Raw genomic sequence first — 18,186 nt, 5'->3', positions numbered from 1 at the left:
AACATCAAGGAATATAGTAGCCAAATTCCCAAATTACCAGAATATAGAGAAAATACTGTGAGCAGCCAGAAAGAAACAATTTGAATATCATGGAACCACAATCAGTATTACACAGGACCTAGCAACTTCTATATTAAAAGACCGTAGGTCCAGGAACATGATATTCTGTAGGGCAAAGGAGCTTAGATTACAACCAAGGATCAACTACCCAGCAAAAATTAGCATGATCTTTCAGGGGAGGGGATGGATATTCAATGAAATAGGAGACTTCCAAACTTTCCTGATAAAAAGACCAGAACTCAACAGAAAATTTGATCTTCAAATACAAGACTCAAGAGAGACACAAGAAGGTAAATGGTACAGAAAGATACAATATGTTGTTACTAAGGGCAAACTGTTTACATCCCTTCAAGGGAAGATGACACTTGTAACTCTTGAGAAATGTATTTTTATTATACCCCATTAAAGGAGTATATATAAAGGGGGTGGATATAAGTTGACTTGGATGTAATGATTAAAAAAAATTAATCAAGTGGGTTAAATGGATCCAAGTAAGTGGATTAATCTGATCTAAGAAAATGTACTGAGAAAGGAGGAGGATGCAGACAAGGGTAAATTACATTACAGGAAAAACACAAAAAACCTATTATAGCAGAGGGAAAGAAGGGAGGGAGATGAGCATTTTTTGAACCTTACTCTCATCAGATTTGGCTCAAGAAGGGAATAACATAATCAGTTAGGTATAGAAATTTAATTTGCCCTATAGGCAGTAGGAGGGAAAAGGGAAAGAAAAGGGAGGGCAATAGAATGGAGGGAAGAAGCAGCAAGGGTAAAGGGGAAGAAAAGAGAAGGGGTTAATAGAAGGGAGGTGGGACTGAAGGAGGCAGTGGTCAAAAGCAAAAAAGTAGTGAGGAGGAAAAAAGAGAAAGGAGAAAGAAAAGCACAAACCAGAGTGGGGGGGAGGGAAAGGATGGAGAGAAAGACAAAGATAGTAATCATAACTGTGAATGTGAATGGGATGAACTCTCCTATAAAACAGAAGAGGATAGCAGAATGGATTAAAAACTATAATCATACAATATGTTGTTTACAGGAAACACATTTGAAAAAGAGTGACACATACAGGGTAAAGGTAAAAGACGAGCTGAATATATTATGCTTCAACTGAAGTAAAAAAAGCAGGAGTAGCAATGCTGATCTCAGACAAAGCAAAAGCAAAAATAGATCTTATCAAAAGAGATAAGGAAGGAAACTACATCCTGCTAAAAAAAAAAACACCACAGACAATGAAGTAATATCATTACTAAACATATATGTACCAAATGGTATAGTATCCAAATTCTTAGAGGAGAAGCTCAGGGAGTTACAGGAAGGAATAGACAGCAAAACTATACTAGTAGGGGACCTCAACCTCCCCTCTCTGAATTAGATAAATCTAACCATAAAATAAACAAGAAAGAAGTTAAGGAGGTGAATAGAATATTAGAAAAGTTAAGTATGATAGACATCTGGAGAAAATTGAAAAGGGATAGAAAGGAATATGCTTTTTTCTCAGTGGTACATGGCACATACACAAAATTGACCATGTACTAGGGCATTAAAAACCTCACAATCCAGTGCAAAAAGGCAGAAATACTAAATGCATCCTTTCCAGATTATGATGCAATAAAAATTATATGTAATAAAGGGCCATGGAAAGATAGACTAAAAATAATTGGAAACTAAATAATCTAATCCCAAAAAATGATTGGGTCAAACAACAAATCATAGAAACAATCAATAACTTCATTCAAGAAAATTACAATAATGAGACAACATACCAAAACAGCGAAAGCAGTTCTTAGGGGAAGTTTTATATCTCTAAATGCTCATATAAATAAAATAGAAAAAGAGGAGATCAATGAATTGGGCATACAACTAAAAAAAACTAGGAAAAAAACAAATTAAAAATCCTCAAATACCAAATTGGAAATATTGACAACCAAAGGAAAAATCAATAAAATTGAAATTAAGAAAACTATTGAACTAATAAATAAAACTAAGAACTGGTTTTATGAAAAAAAAACAATAAAATAGATAAACCTTTGGTTAATTGAATTTAAAAAAAGAAAGAAGAAAACCAAATTACTAGTATCAAGAATGAAAAGGGTGAATCCACCACCAAGGAGGAGGAAATTAAAACAATAATTAGGAACTATTTTGCCCAACTGTATGCCAATAGTTTTAATAATCCTAGTGAAATGGATACATATTTACAAAAAAATAAATTGCCCAGATTAATGGAAGAGGAAGTAAAATACTTAAATAACACCATCTCAGAAAAATAAATTGAACAAGCTATTGATGAACTCCCTAGGAAAAAATCTCCAAGGCCAGATGGATTTACAAACAAATTCTATCAAACATTTAATGAATAATTAATTCCAATACTATATAGACTATTTGGGAAAATAGGGGAAGAAGGAGTCTTAACAAATTCTTTTTATGATGCATATATGGTGCTAATACCTAAACCAGGAAGAGTCAAAACAGAAAAAGAAAATTATAGACCAATTTCTCTAATGAACATAGATGGAAAAATTTTAAACAAAATATTAGCAAATAGATTACAGCAACTTATCACAAGAATAACACACTATGAACAGGTAGGATTTATACCAGGAATGCAGGGCTAGTTCAATATTAGGAAAACTATCAGAATAATTGATCATATCAACAACAAAACTAACAAAAACCACATGATCATCTCAATAGATGCAGAAAAAAACTTGGAAAGACTTGTATGGATTGATGCTGAGTGAAGTGACTAGCACCAGGAGAACGTTGTACACAGTAACAGCCACATTGTGCGATGATTGATATTTATAAACTTAACTCTTCCCAGCAATACAAGGATCTAAGACATCTCCAAAGGCCTTGTGATGGAAAATGCTATCCACATCCAAAGAAAGAACTATGGAATTTGAATGCAGATCGAAGCATACTATTTGCTATTTTTTTCTCCTCTGTTGAGTTTTGTTTCCTCTTTCTGGTGGTTCCTCCTATTGGTTCTAATTCTTACTTACAACATCACTAATGTGAAAATATTTTAATAGGAATGTATATGTATAGCCTATATCAGATTGTGCACCGTCTTCGAAAGGGTGGTGGAGAAGGAGGAGGAGAAAAACTTCAAACTCAAAAGCATATGAAAGTGATTGTTGATAAATCAAAATAAATTAATTAAATAAAAAATGAAAATATGCCCATGCTTTGAAGTGTCTAAGGATCCCATTAACGGATATGTTTCCTGTACTCCCCCCTTTATTCCTTCAAATATCTTTCCAATAAATTTCACCTTTGTATGGATTTTCTCCTATTTTCTCTGGAGTATTCACTGACTTGCCATAAGCATCACTAACTTTTAAAGCATTTGCTATTAAATATTGTAGAAAATGTATATGTGGGAGATCCTAATTACCTTATCTCCCTTTAATAAAATTCTTTCACCTCTCTAATATAGTAGCAAACTGTAAAGTTTTAACATTTAACCTTTAGTATGTGAAAAAGAGTAATGAAAATTAGTCTGAAAAGGTAGTCTGGAGAACGGTTTATGGGAAGGGTTTTGGGAAGGGATTTGAATAAAAACATGAGAAGTTTGAATTTTATGCTAAAAAATCTATTAAAGATCATGGGCATGAAAGGGGCAGGGTAGGAACTGTACTTTAACAAGATTTTAATGGGAGGTAGGTATGGGATAGTTTGAAGAAGTAAGAAACTAGAACACAAGAATCCCAAATAGAAGGCTCTTAAAACAGGCGAGGCAAGAATTGATGAAGGCCTGGGATAGAATGATTGTCATATTAGTGGAGAGAATGAGATAAATTCAAAAAGTGCTATCAGAGTTAAAAAAAAAAAGACAAGACTTGAGAATTAATATGTAGGGTAAAGGAGATGAAAGAATTAATGATGACTCCAAGTTATAAGCCTACATCACTTGGAAGACCATGGTTTTCTTAACTTAGGAAAGTTTAAAAAAAACAGTATAGATAAGAAGATGATGAGCTCAGTTTGGGTTCTGTTGACTTAGAGGTATTAACAGAACCTCAAGATTCATTAGAATTGTAAATGAAAGGCTAGAGATTAGTAAAAAGATTAGAAATGTCAATGCAGATTATAAAGTCATCTGCCTTAAGACAATAATTCTACCCATTGAAGGTAGGTGAGATTACCAAAGAAGAGAATATAGAGAGAGAAGGAGTTCATTGCTTTTGGAGTCTTTCACACATAGAAGATAGAAGTTGGATGATAACCACCTAAGAAGCTGGAGAAAGAACAATCAAACATGCTCAAAAAGGATTTTGAGAAGCAAGTAAGAGAAGTAGAGGAAAAACTGAGAGTGATGCAAGGAAATCCTGAAAAACAAATCAACAGCTTACTAAAAGAAACCAAAAAAAAAATACTGAAGAAAATAACACCTTAAAACATAGCCTATCCCAAATGACAAAAGAGGTCCACAAACCCAATGAGGAGAAGAATGCCTTAAAAAGCAAAATTGGCCAAATGGAAAAGGAAGTCCAAAAGCTTACTGATAAAAATACTTCCTTAAAAATTAGAATGTAGCAATTGCAAGTCAGTGACTTTATGAGAAATCAAAACACTGTAAAACAAATTCAAAAGAATGAAAAAATAGAAAACAATGTGAAATATCTCATTGGAAAAACAACTGACCTGGAAAATAGATCCAGGAGAGAGAATTTAAAAATTATTGGACTATCTGAAAGCCATGATGAAAAAAACAGCCTAGACATCATCTTTCAAGAAATTATCAAGGAAAACTGCCCTGATATTTTAGAACCAGAGGGCAAAAGAGAAATGGAAAGAATCCACTGATCTCTTCCTGAAATCCACTGATCCCCAAAGGAAAACTCCTAGGAATATTGTAGCCAAATTCCTGAGTTCCCAGGTCAAGGAGAATATATTGCAAGCAGCCAGAAAGAAACAATTCAAGTATTGTGGAAACACAATCAAGATTTAGCAGTTTCTACATTAAGGGAGTACAGGGCTTGGAATATAATATTCTAGAGGGCAAAGGAGATAGGATTACAACCAAAAATCACCTACCCAGCAAAACTGAGTATAATCCTTCAGGTGAAAAAAATGGTCATTCAGTGAAATAGAGGACTTTCAAGCATTCTTGATGAAAAGACCAGAGCTGAATAGAAAATTTCACTTTCAGATACAAGACTCAAGAAGGACATGAAGAGGTAAAAAGAAAAGAGAAATCATAAGGGACGTATTAAGGTTGAACTGTTTGCATTCTGCATGGAAAGATGATATTTATAACTCATGAGTCCATTGTCAGTATTAGAGTAGTTGGAGGGAAAAAAAATTATATGTATGTATGTATGTATGTATGTATAGATAGAGCACGGGGTGAGTTGAAGATGAAGGGGTGATATCTGGAGAATAAAATTAAGGAGTGAGAGAGGATTATACTGGGAGAAGGAGAAAGGGAGAGGTAGAATGGGGTAAATTATCTCACATAAAACAGACAAGAAAAGGTTTTTAGAGGGGAAATGAGGGAAGGTGAGAGGGAATGAGTCAATCTTATTCTCATCAGATTTGGCTTAAGGAGAGAATAACATACATACTCAATTGGGTATGGAAATCTATCTTACCCTACAGCAAAATAGGGGGGAAGGAGACAAGAGAGCAGGAGGATGATAGAGGGGAGGGCAGATTGGGGGAGGGGTAATCAGAAGCAAACAATTCTAAGGAGGGACAGGGTCAAAAGAGAGAATAGAATAAACGCGAGGTGGGATTGGATGGAGGGAAATATACTTAGTTCTTCATGTGACTATTATGGTATTGCTTTGTATGACTACACATGTATAACCTGTATCAAGTTGCTTGCCTTCTCAATGAGTGTGGGTGGGGAGGGAAAAAGGGAGAAAATTTGGAACCCGAAATTTTAAAAACAAAAGTTAAAAAAAATTGTTTTCACATGCAACTGGAAAATAAGATATACAGGAAATGGGGTATAGAAACCTACCCTGCCCTATAGGAAAATTGAAGGGGAAGGGGATAAGAGAAGTGGGGCAGAGATAGAAGGGAGGTCAGATTAGGAGAAAGGGTACTCATAATGCATGCCATCTTGGGGTGGGGGGAGGGACGAGATGGGGAAAAAATTTGGAACTCGAAATCTTGTGGAAGTGAACGTCGAAAACTAAAAATAAGTAAATTAATTAAAAAAATAAAAACACTATTTAAAAATTTAAAATCCATTCTCTAAAAACAAAGAATGATTCTAGATTTACTCAAAACAATAATCAAACACCTTCTATAGTTACACCTACAAAAAAGGCACTGTGAGAATCATAAATATCAATGGATGTGAAACCTGCCTTCGAGAATCATAGTGTCTCATTGGTGACAAAAGATATACACACATGAAATGCTAAGTAACAGTATATAATTTATTAATCCATAAATGCTTCTGACAATAAGAATTCAGGAGAGGGAGAGAAATCACTGCAAACTGGTGTGGTGGGGAAAGATTTTATGGAGGAATTAAAACTTGAGCTGGGCAAAAGTGATAGGATTTGTTTTTTATTATCCCTAGGGTGCAAGCTACCTAAGTACGGGTCTTATTTTATGCACATTCTACATTTGCTCATAGGATTACTCAAATCTTTTATATTTTCTGTATTTTCTTTGGGATGAAAAAAAAAACTGCCCTGTACTCAAAATGCACTTCTTATTCCATGCTTTTTTGGATCTGAGGCCTTGTTTACCTACATTTGTGGAAACAAAACATGAGACATATTTGAAGGTTTCTCAGAGTAAATGTTGACCAGGGATAAGACAAAGAGACAATTATCTTATTATCTATTAGTCTATTAGTTTAATTTGTCTATTATCCATCCCACCCCAAACACAACATGATTAAACACATCCTGTATTATTCCAGAATGTCAGATTCTGGGAACAGTTTATACCTTCTTTTCTAGTGAACATGCACACTATGGGTTTGCTAGAGTCAGCTTAGACCAAACCATACAAGTAAAGGTTTGATATTGTTGATTATCTAGACTTAATAAAATGATGGAGAAAATGTTAATAATGCAGAATAAACTTAAAAAGTATGTTGTGGGTGCATTTTTTTTTTTTTGGAGAGCTGGTTGTTAAGCACTTACAAGTATATCCCTCATAGCAAGTCACTTGACTTTCCATCGCCCTGAGCTACTTTCTAATACTACAAATCAGTTGTCAATCTATACTGGAAATAGAACATTTTTACAATGAGAATGGAGTTCGACCTCTCTCTCCCCCCAAGTGTTGGTACAATTAAGACTAGAATGATCTAAGAAGTAAAAACTAAAATTATTGGATTGGTTTCTTCCTACATCAGGGTGATTAATGTTTTATAAATTTATGTTGACATAGCTTCTACAAATTATGTAGGGGAAATAAGATTAGTATTATTCTATGCATTAGCAAAATGGATAGCATAGAATAATGTATTTCAATTGACAACTCCAAATTGGGAAAAGGGATGTTAAAGATATAAATTGGGTCGGGGGGAGACATAAGTTATTAACTATCCAAGATAAACCTATGGCAATTTTCTTATATACAATACTAACTTTATTGGGTTTACCAGATGTTATTCATATGTTATGTTAAAAGAGAGCATATGGACATTTTATTCCAGGTGCCATACAGATGGGAAGTGACTTCTAAAGTCTGCCAACTAATTTTCTTTCACCAAAGTACTGTCTGAATGAAATGAAGAATCTGTGCAACAGGAACAGGAAACTTTTATTTCCTCAACATTTTCTGATGCAGTGTAGAGCAAATTAGCTTAGAAATAAAAGAAAGCACTGCATGGAGCATGATATCTAAAGTAATTTCATATTTGTTATCTCACTTAATAACCACAACATCTCGATGACAGGCAGAATTAGAGGTATCAATGTGCAAACCATTGTCTGTCTATTTAGAAGGTTCTCTCATTGAAATATAAAATAGTTCCTTACATGTCATTTTTAAACTAGACACATATGAAATCAATGTTCCTCATACAATTCCTAGAAGGGAGTATTGAAAGTAATAATAAAATAATATTGATGATTATGGTGATTATGATAATTATAATAACTTGCCTTTGTATAGTTCCTTCTACTTTTATAAGGGATTTAATTTTGAGGAGATAATGGAGAATATAGCTGAGGAGTTTTTAAAAAGCTGTTTGTTGAAGATAAACTGCATGAGTCATCCTCTTGAGTTCAGATTTATGGAATTCTTAATAAAGGAGTTTTTTTTTAATTTTGACATAATCATGATGTGGGAGATAAGAAAGGAAGATGGGGGAGGGATAGAGAATATTAGCCCTCAGGAGATTGCAGAATAAAAAATGTTTGAAACCGAGTGTATTAAACCAAGCATAATGTCTTGTCAGCTGTAAAATTTCTATTAAGAAAGGCTGTTTTGGCTTCAGGGGCTTACTAATTCTGATATATTGTTCTATTTCAGTGAAATCAGTAGAATATCCTTTTGCTTTTAAAATATACATTACTTTTTAGATTATTTTATGTAGCTTTATATGTATAAACACATATATGTACATATATGCATACATATCTACATATAATTTTCTTTCCCATGTGATTGATCTACAAGGCACATGGAGTCAAATTAGTCCAATTCCAGTGTCTTCCCCAACTCTAATAGGATAGAAGAATTACACAAAAGCATGGACTTCCCAGAAATATCACTGCTAGTCTTTTACTCCATAGAGATCTAAGAAGAAGGAGAATGTCCTATATGTATAAAACTCAAAGAGCTACTCAAAGAATGAGAAACTAATGGGGTACCTGTCCATTGTGAAATTGCTGAACAAAAAATATAAATAATTGTTTTGTTTCCTTTTTTGCAAAATAATTTTTATTAAAAAACAAAATGCAACATAATGCAATTCTGCAATGATGCTGACTAGATCATCTTGAAAGTATTTTTCTTAGTAGGACTTATTTTTTAAGTCTTGATAAGGTCAAAATTTGATATTAATACAAACACTTATTTTTTTTTATTTCTTGTGACCAGTATGACTTTTTAAAATGAAGTTTACATTTTCATTCTTCTCAAAGTAACAAAATAACTTCTAAGAGGAAATTATATTGGGATTGTCTGAAGTTGGCTCCTAATCTGAACTTTGAATTCCTGGTCAATCATTGCACTTCTCAGAGTTCTGAGGCCCTTCAAAAAAATTCTTTCTCCAATGCTTTCATTATTGTAAGAATTTTGTTGTTGTTGCTGCTCTTCTCTTCCTCCTCGTCTTCCTCCCCCTCCTCCTTCTCCTTCTTCTCTTTACTACACTAATTTAGAGAAGTGTTCCCAGGTTTCTCTAAAACAATTCCTTTCATTTCTTGTGGTATAATAATATCACATGACCTTAATATGCCATAATTGCTCTAGCCATTCCCCATCTGATGGGCACTTTACCCTTTGTTTCCAGTTCTCTTAGACAAGTCCTGTTACAACAATATTTGTACATATAACTTACTTTTCTCTTTGTTTGATCTCCTTGGGAATATAGGCCTAATGTTGTTTTTGGTAGATTAAAAGGGTATAAAAAGTTTACTGACATTAGGGGTCGAATTCCAAATTATCAACTAGAATAACTAAACCAATTCAAAGGTGCACTAAAAGTGTGTTAGCAAGCCTTTTTTTCCTGTAGATCCTACAAATTTTTTATTTTCTATTTAGTTATCTTTGTCAGTCTACATGATTTGAAGTTGTGGGGGCAGCTACATGGCAAAGTGGATAGAGCACCAGCCGAAGTCAGAAGGACCTGAGTTGAAATCTGGTCTCAGATCAGACACTTGACACTTACTAGCTGTGTGACCCTGGACAAGTCACTTAACCCCCAATTGCCTCGCAAATAAAAAAAAAAAAGATTTGAGGTTGACCATCAGAATTATTTTAGCTATTATTTCTCTAAATTAGTGATTTGGTGTATTTTAAATATATTTGTTTATATCTCTGTTTTCTTCCTTTGAGAATTGCCCGTTCATATTAAATGATCATTTGTCAATTGAGAAATGCTTCTTATTATTATAAATTTGAGTCAGTTCCTTACATATATTGGAAATGAGAGCTTTAGCAGAAAAATAAATCTGCAATACTGTTCCCAAAAATTGCTTACCTTCTAATTTTAACGTCATCCACCTTATTTGTGCAAAAACTTTTGAGTTTTAAATAATCAGAATTGTCCACCTTTTGTTACCTTCCCTATCCTTTGTCTGGCAATGAATTCTTCTACCATAGTTGAAAAAGAAACTGTTTTCATCCTTTTTCCTCTAATTTGTTTATGATATGACCTTTTACATCTGAGTCATACATTAAGTTGGAGCTTTTTGTTGTATACCCTCAGAGGTTAATACATAGTAGAGGGAAGGGATTTACATGACAACCTGAAAAGTTCATTTTTTAGAAGTAATAGGGATTATTTAAGATGCTTGAGCTACAAAATGACATAGACAGAATATTTTAGATAGATATTTTGGCAGCTATTTCAAGGATGGATTAAAGAGGGATGGGCCTGAAGCAATGGAGGCCAATTAGGAAACTATAACAGGAGTGCAGGCAGGGGAATGCAACTGACTTTACCTTCCATGAAATGGTGGCTCCAAAAAGAATTCACAATGGGAAAAAGGCAAGGCTCTTGAAGAGGAATATTCCAGGGTCACATAGAGCCAAAGGCCATTTTAATATTTTTGTTGTTGCATAGTTAGCTATAGCCAAAAACTTTATCTTCTAATAGATATTATGGTTCTAGTGCAGGAGACTCAGTCTTGTCATAAGACCCATAATCAAAATTCTTCCTGCTTAGCACAAACTCTGATTATATAGCCTTCAAGTACCCAGGAAAAACTCCAGACAAAAATAAAACATCTAGGCCATACTTCTTCAGAGAATGACCAAAAAGAACTATTTAAAAAGTGATCCTTACTGAAGTAGCTAGATTGGGTTGGGTTTGCTATATTGTAGCTCTTGTTTCCAGCTAAGAATGTCATAATTATTTCAAGATTATACAGAATTTTCTGAAGGTAAATTACATTTGGATAAATATTACCCCCTGCAATGATTATAATTAAGGCTGTAGATATACTAACAAACATTTCTCAAACAAATATTTGTTCTTACAAATGGAACTTGGGTAACATCTAAATTTCTGAAATACATTTACCATTAAAACCCCAAATTCATTTTAAAATGTTGATATCTGTCTCTTTTGGGTAGGTATGAGTTCATACAACTAATCATACTTTCATTGACCAGCTACTTCTCCTGGTCCTTCCAAAAATTTTCCTAATGGTTATGCTCTCTTGCAATTTTTCAGAGGCTGTGTAGTTAAAAGTATTTTAAACACATTTAGATAGAGCACATGAACTAAATAAACTTTATTATCAAGGCTTAAGTGACATGGACAAAGCTATGAATAATAGGTGCCAACACAATACAAATTTCCCAGATAAATAAGAAATTTCAATTTCATTTTGAATGGCCCATCCCTGATATGGGTAACTAACAAATATAAAGAATTATTGAACATTATTAGTCAGATCATTTTGTAGGCTTAATGTTAAAGTTTGCTCCAATCTAGCCTGGGTCCCTATGTTCTTTAGTGTATCTCCTCATTCATTTTAATATCTTTTGCATATTTTAGTTCTGCTGGAGATATCTTCAGGAGAAAATCAATGAGCTGGATCATAGTTGTCCTGGGAAAGAAGTATGATTTAATTCAGCTCAACAGAAAGGTTGCTAGTATATTTGCAAATGATAATAGGGATTCTCTTGATTATAACTTGCATGAGCTACATGGTTTTTTTTAAAAAGAAGCAAATTTCCTTAACAGATAACTTTTATAATTCCTGTATAGATCTACCGTTCCCCACACTTTTCTTTACTGATAATGTGAAAGGAAGTAATTAACTCTGTTTGACTGTTCCCCACAGCATGACATGCCACAGGAAATAATGGCAAGGGAATAAAAGGCAATGTTGGCAATTAAAATTATGCAAAAACTTAGTATCTCAGTACGGATCAAACAAATCCATATCCTTTATGATGAATATCACTAGGAATCTGTGTAAAAAGTTTGGGTCACCATTCAAAGACAAATTTACTCTGTGCTGGGGACCTTGTTACAAATATCAAAAAGTCATCTCTGGCTCAAAGAAGCTTCCAAGATTTTAAAACACAATGGATTCTTTTTGATAGGTTTGGTTTTTTTCTTGAAAGTATGTAAGTAAATACAATTACTGTGTCACTAATTCATTGGTGTCTGCTACAAAAAACAATGGATAAACACAGTGAAGATATATTTGATATTCAGGAACAGGGTTTCAGTTAGAGATAAAATATAATTTCAAAATAAGCATACCATACTTCCAATGAATGCATAATCATGTGCCTTTTAACAGAAATCTCTATAATGTCCTACTTCAGTGAAACACTGGAACATTAAGGTGACCTTGAAGGCTTTAAGGCTATCAGAATGGGGCTCATCTTCTGACTGGCAAGTTCTTGAGAGTTGTGAAACCTTCATACACAGACATATATGCTGATGAACTTTGTGTTTGCCCTCGGGGGAACAGTAGCTTTGGTTTCATAGAGGGTCAGCATCAGAAAGCTGAATTTTTCCTACAAAAAAAAAAAAAACTTATAGACTATTGTGTGTCTGTGAGTCATGGAATACTAGAGTCTCTAAATAAATAAATTTGAGGGTCACTCAAATGGCAAAAGGGAGTGTATAGTCATAGGATCATAGATTCAGAGTCAAAGGGATCTTGGAGGCTATTACGTCCAATCTCCACCTCACATTTTACAATTGAAAAAAACCAAGGCCCAGAAAGCTTAAAAAACAAGAGTGAATGCCAACATATGACAAAAAACGAATTATGCCAAAGAGGAACGATAAGCAATGTTATCAAAAGAGTATAAAAACAAGCAAAGACGACTAGCAAGAATGAAGAATAATTTTAGGGACAGCCTCCATGCTCCATTAATAGCATTATGATGTCAAAAGAATAAAGCAAGGACCCTAGCACATTGGATGGACCCCTTGCAGTGAGTTTCGGGAGGCTCAAAGTTGCACAGGATGGGTAGACAGATTATTTGCAATCTCCAATGCTAGAAGAAAGAGGCAGCAATCAATGAGACAGCAGTCATCTGGACATCTAAGACAATTCATGAAGAATTTATCCAATGGCTGTAGCTACTACATGACATTTATATAGTGTGAAAGAGAAGTTACAGCAATCATGAGTAAATTGTTATATTAAAATAGCTTTTATTAAGGAATTTTAAAGCAGTTACTGCTACAATTGGTATCTACGTTTTGTAAAGATAAAACGTGTACCAATGAGATCATGGATGTTTCCAGGTGTTTAACAAGGTTGAATGAGAAATATTTTCTGAGAATTTGAAAAGAAGGTATAAAAATACAAAGATATCATTTTTAAAAAAAAACTTAATGGAACGTTTTATAGTTTAAACATTTCATTGGTATAATCATTTTTTATTTCACTACCTTTTCTCCCTTTATACCTAAGAGATAGGTTGAAACTTTTGCTCATGATATAGTTTCCATTACATAGTTATTATTTTCTATTTATTTTGAATAAATTTTGCATTTATTTATGTCCCTACATACTATCTATTAAATTCTGAATATATGTAAGCTAAATAAGGGCAGGGAGTATTTTAAAGAATGTCTTTGTATATCCAATGCCTGGTATAGTGTCTTACACATTTTAGTTGCTTAACAAAAAGCTATTAATTACTGCCTTATATTATAGTTTAAGATCTGGTACTGCTAAACCTCCTTCCTTTCCTTTTTTATTAGTTCCTTTGATATTCTTGACTTTCTGGTTTTTTTTAAATGAATTATTTTATCATTTTTTCTAACTCAGTAAAATAATTATTTAGAAATTTAATTGGGATGACATTGAATATACAAATTAGTTTAGGTAAAATTTTCATTTTTATTATATTGGCCCAGTCTACACATGAACAATTAATACTTATCCAATGATTTAAATCTGATTTTATTTATATAAAAAGTTTTTTATTTATTATTTTGTTCCTATAGTTCCTAGGTTTATTTTGGCAGGTGAAATTATACTGTCTAGAATTATTTTAAATGGGATATTTCTTAGCATGTCTTCTTCCATGTTCTTCTTTGTGATATATAGGAATGCTGATGATTTATGTAAATTTACTTTATATCTAGCTACTTTGCTAAAATTATTAATTGTTTCAACTAACTTTTTAGTTGAACATTTGGGATTTTTGAGTATATCTCATGCTGTCTGCAAAAAGAGATAGTTTTATTACCTCACTTCTTATTCTGATTCCTTCTATTTCTTTTTCTTCTCTTATTGCTATTGCAAGGATTTCCAATACAATACTGAATAAAATTGGTGACAGTGAGCAGCCTTATTTCACTGGCTAAGAAACAGAAAGGTAGATCAGTGGAACAGAGTAGACATATAATTTACAGAAGCTAATGGCTACAGTGACATTGTGTTTGAGAAGTGTAAAGACAAGTTTTTGGGATAAGAATTCATTATTTGGTAAAAAAAATTGTTGGGAATAATAGATAATAGTCTGGCAGAAATTGGGCATAAAACAATATCTTACACCATTTACTAAGATAAGGCCAAACAGATACATGACCAAGATATTATAAGAAAATTTGAAGAATATTGGGACATATTCTCTATCAGACTTATGAATAGGTAAATACTTTATGAATAAACAAGAGAGAGCAGTATGAGGTATAAAATGGATATTTTCAATAATATTAAATTTAAAAGATTTTGGACAAATAAAACAAATGTATCTAAGATCAGAAGGAAAGTTGATAATTGAGGTGGGGAGGACTTATAGACAGTTTCACAGATAAAGGTCTCATATCTTAAATACATAAAGAACTTTGTCAAACTATAAGAACATGAGTCATTCCCCAATTAATCAATTGATAAATTGCTACTGACTAAAGAAATGCAAATTAAAACAACTTTGAGATACCACTCCACTCCTATCAAATTGGTTGATATGACAGAAAAAAAAATAACAAATGCAGGAGTGGATGTGGTAAAATTGAGACACTAATGCACTGTTGGTGAAGTTGTGTACTGATTCAACTATTCTGTAGCAATTTGGAACTATACCCAAAGGGCTATAAAACCATGCATACCCTTTGAGCAAGCAATACCACTAAGTCTGTATCCCAAAGATATTTTTTTAAAAGGAAAAGGACCTATATGTTCAAAAATATTTATATCAGCTCTTTCCAAATGGTGCAAAGAATTGGAAATTAAGGGGATATTCATTAATTGGGGAATGACTGAATAAGTTGTTGTTCATAACTGTGATGGAATACTATTGTGCGATAAGAAGCGATGGGCAAGATGTTCTCAAAAAAAAAGCGAAAGACTCACATGAACAGATACATGCAAAGAGAAATGAGCAGAACCCGAGAACAACTAATAGCAATATCATATAATGATCCATTGTGAATGGCTTAGCTGTTCTCAGCAGTACTATGATCTCAGACAATTCTGAAGGACTTATGATGAAAAATGCTATCCATATCCAAAGAAGGACTGAAGGAGTCTGAATGCAGACCAAAGCATACTTTTCCTTTACTTTATTTTTCTTTTTTCTTCTTTTGGTTTGTGTTTTCTTTTACAATGTGACTAATGTAGAAATATGTTTTGCATGACTGCATGTGAATAACCTACATCAAATTGTTTGCCTTCTCAATGAGGAGTAAGGGGTGGAGGGATTAAGGGAGAGAGTATAAAACTCAGAATTTTTTAAATGAATTTTAAAGTTGTTTTTTACATGTAATTGAGGAAAAGAATATATCAATTCATCAAAAAAGGAAAAATAACTGCCTATCTAGTTGTCTTGCCTTCAATTTCTCTTTACTACAGTGTAATCTAAACAAAGATTAAATTTCTTTTAATATTGCTGTTTAAGAAAAAAGAAAATGCATTTCATTCAACAGAGAAATGGATATTTGGGAGAATGAAGGGGAGGGTAGATTCAGGAAGTCATTAAACATAAAACAAATCACAACCAATTAGGGGATCACAAAGAGGAACTTAAAGGGAAATAATGTAAGAGTAAGAAATTATGATTGGTCTTTGAAGGGAAGACAGAGAGAGAGGGAAAGAGAGTCTTTGGGGGGATCTATATTTTCTTTTACAACGTAACTATTATGGAAATGTTTTGCATGATCACACATGCTTAATCTATATTGAATTACTTGCCTTCTCAATGAGGGGGTGGAAAGGGGAGGGAGTAAGTGAGAGAATTTGGAACTCAAAATTTTTGAAACAAATATTAAATTTGCTTACATGTAACTGGGATAAAATAAAATTAAATAAAATTAAAAGATATTTTAAAATTTTTAAATTTGTTTACATGTAACTGGGATAAAATAAAACACTAAATATATTTTAAAAGACATTTTAAAAATTCTTACTTCATTTCTTCCAAGAATTGCCGACGGATTTGTACCCAAACTTTGAGACTTTGCCTGTTAATATGTTGAAATTATTCTCTTCTGAGTTTCTATCTTGGGCATCCTTATTATCATGATGGCTTTTTAAAATATGATTTTCCCCCTTATTTTTTAATTCTTCCTGCTTTACTTCCCCTTTTCAGAATTATTAGAACCAGCTTTGCACACTTGTGAAGTAAATGTCTTGTGTATCCTTAGCCCCGTTTCGTATATTTCGCTCCTTCTGGTGCTCTCTTTAGGTACTGAATGTTATGTTCTTCAAGAAGCTTAGAGGCAGCTCAGGCTAGGGATATGCAAAGTTTCAAGGTGCCTAAAGAAGTCTAATCTAGGTTGATGTCTGATTGCCTTCTTGGGAGAGGCTTAGAAAACTCATGCTCTGGGTTTGGGCCTGAGCATCATATCATGATCTTACCACTGTTTGCAGATCCAGTAGATTACCTCTGGATCAACCACTATCATGTGGAACAAAGGTTCAGAGTCACAGAACTGCAGGTTCCTCCTTGGTCTGAGCTTCATGGCCTTTCTCCACTCCACATATCATTGTGGGTTGGGTGGTGGATCTGAGATTTTGCCCTGTTCTTGGAGGCACACAATTCTATTATGCTAATGCCCACTTTTATTATTGCTTCTTCTCTAGTCACAACTTGGGGTCCGTAACTGTTCCTTTTCTTTGCCATCCATCGGTATAATCCTATGCATCAGTCCACACTGGATCTTTTGACTCAATTTTGGAGTATGAGTAACAGATCTTACAGTTGGTACCTGTTCCTGGTCTCTCAATGGCATTGGTCACTTCCAGGTTGTATACATAGATACACAGACATATACATGTCTCTCTCTATGTACACATAGACCCCGAGAGACTGAAACTATGATTTCATTGGAATAGGGTATTTCTGTTGAGGAACCTCTTTTACAAGTGAAGATTGATATCTTTTCTGAAACTTACGGTCCCAGAAAGTTGACTAGAACACTGAACAGTTAAGTGACTTACTGTACTTACACTATGAGTTAGAGACAAGTCTTGAATTCAGAACTCCTAACTCTAAGACCAGCTTTCTATACAATCCAATATGCCACCCATTCTGTATGGCGTGTGTGTGTGTGTGTGTGTGTGTGTGTGTGTGTGTGTGATTAATGAAGAGCCATACCTGGATACTAATCCAACTGTTTCTTGGGGTTAATTCAACATGGAACCAATCTCCAAGTCACATCCTATGTCTTATTTTACTTTGAACCACTCTGAGTTTAGTTCCCCAGGAAAAGTTTTCTTGCTCACAATTTGGTGTCACCAAACTAATCATGGCAGGAAGATTTGGATAATTTATTCTAAATAATTTTGGATGTTTCTTTTACTTCCTAGGGAGACTATATTGCTTTTGACTTAAATTTGAGGAGCAGTTTTATGAACACTGATTTTAAGTTTCTGCACTTGCCTGTGGGACCATCTTATAGATGCATGACATCCCATTTTATGAAACTTTGAACAAAAGGTCATGAGTAAACATTAACCTGTTCACTGAACCTATTGCATGCTTTAAAGCCTGGATATTATAGACTCAGAGAATTGAGTTAAATCAGAAATTCAGTCCACAAATACA

This window comes from Vombatus ursinus, unplaced genomic scaffold (genome assembly GCF_900497805.2).
Source record: "Vombatus ursinus unplaced genomic scaffold, bare-nosed wombat genome assembly UNPS02014818.1, whole genome shotgun sequence".
In the NCBI taxonomy this organism is placed as follows: domain Eukaryota; kingdom Metazoa; phylum Chordata; class Mammalia; order Diprotodontia; family Vombatidae; genus Vombatus; species Vombatus ursinus.
The sequence above is the reverse complement of the archived record's forward strand: the minus strand, read 5'-3'. Positions refer to the sequence as shown.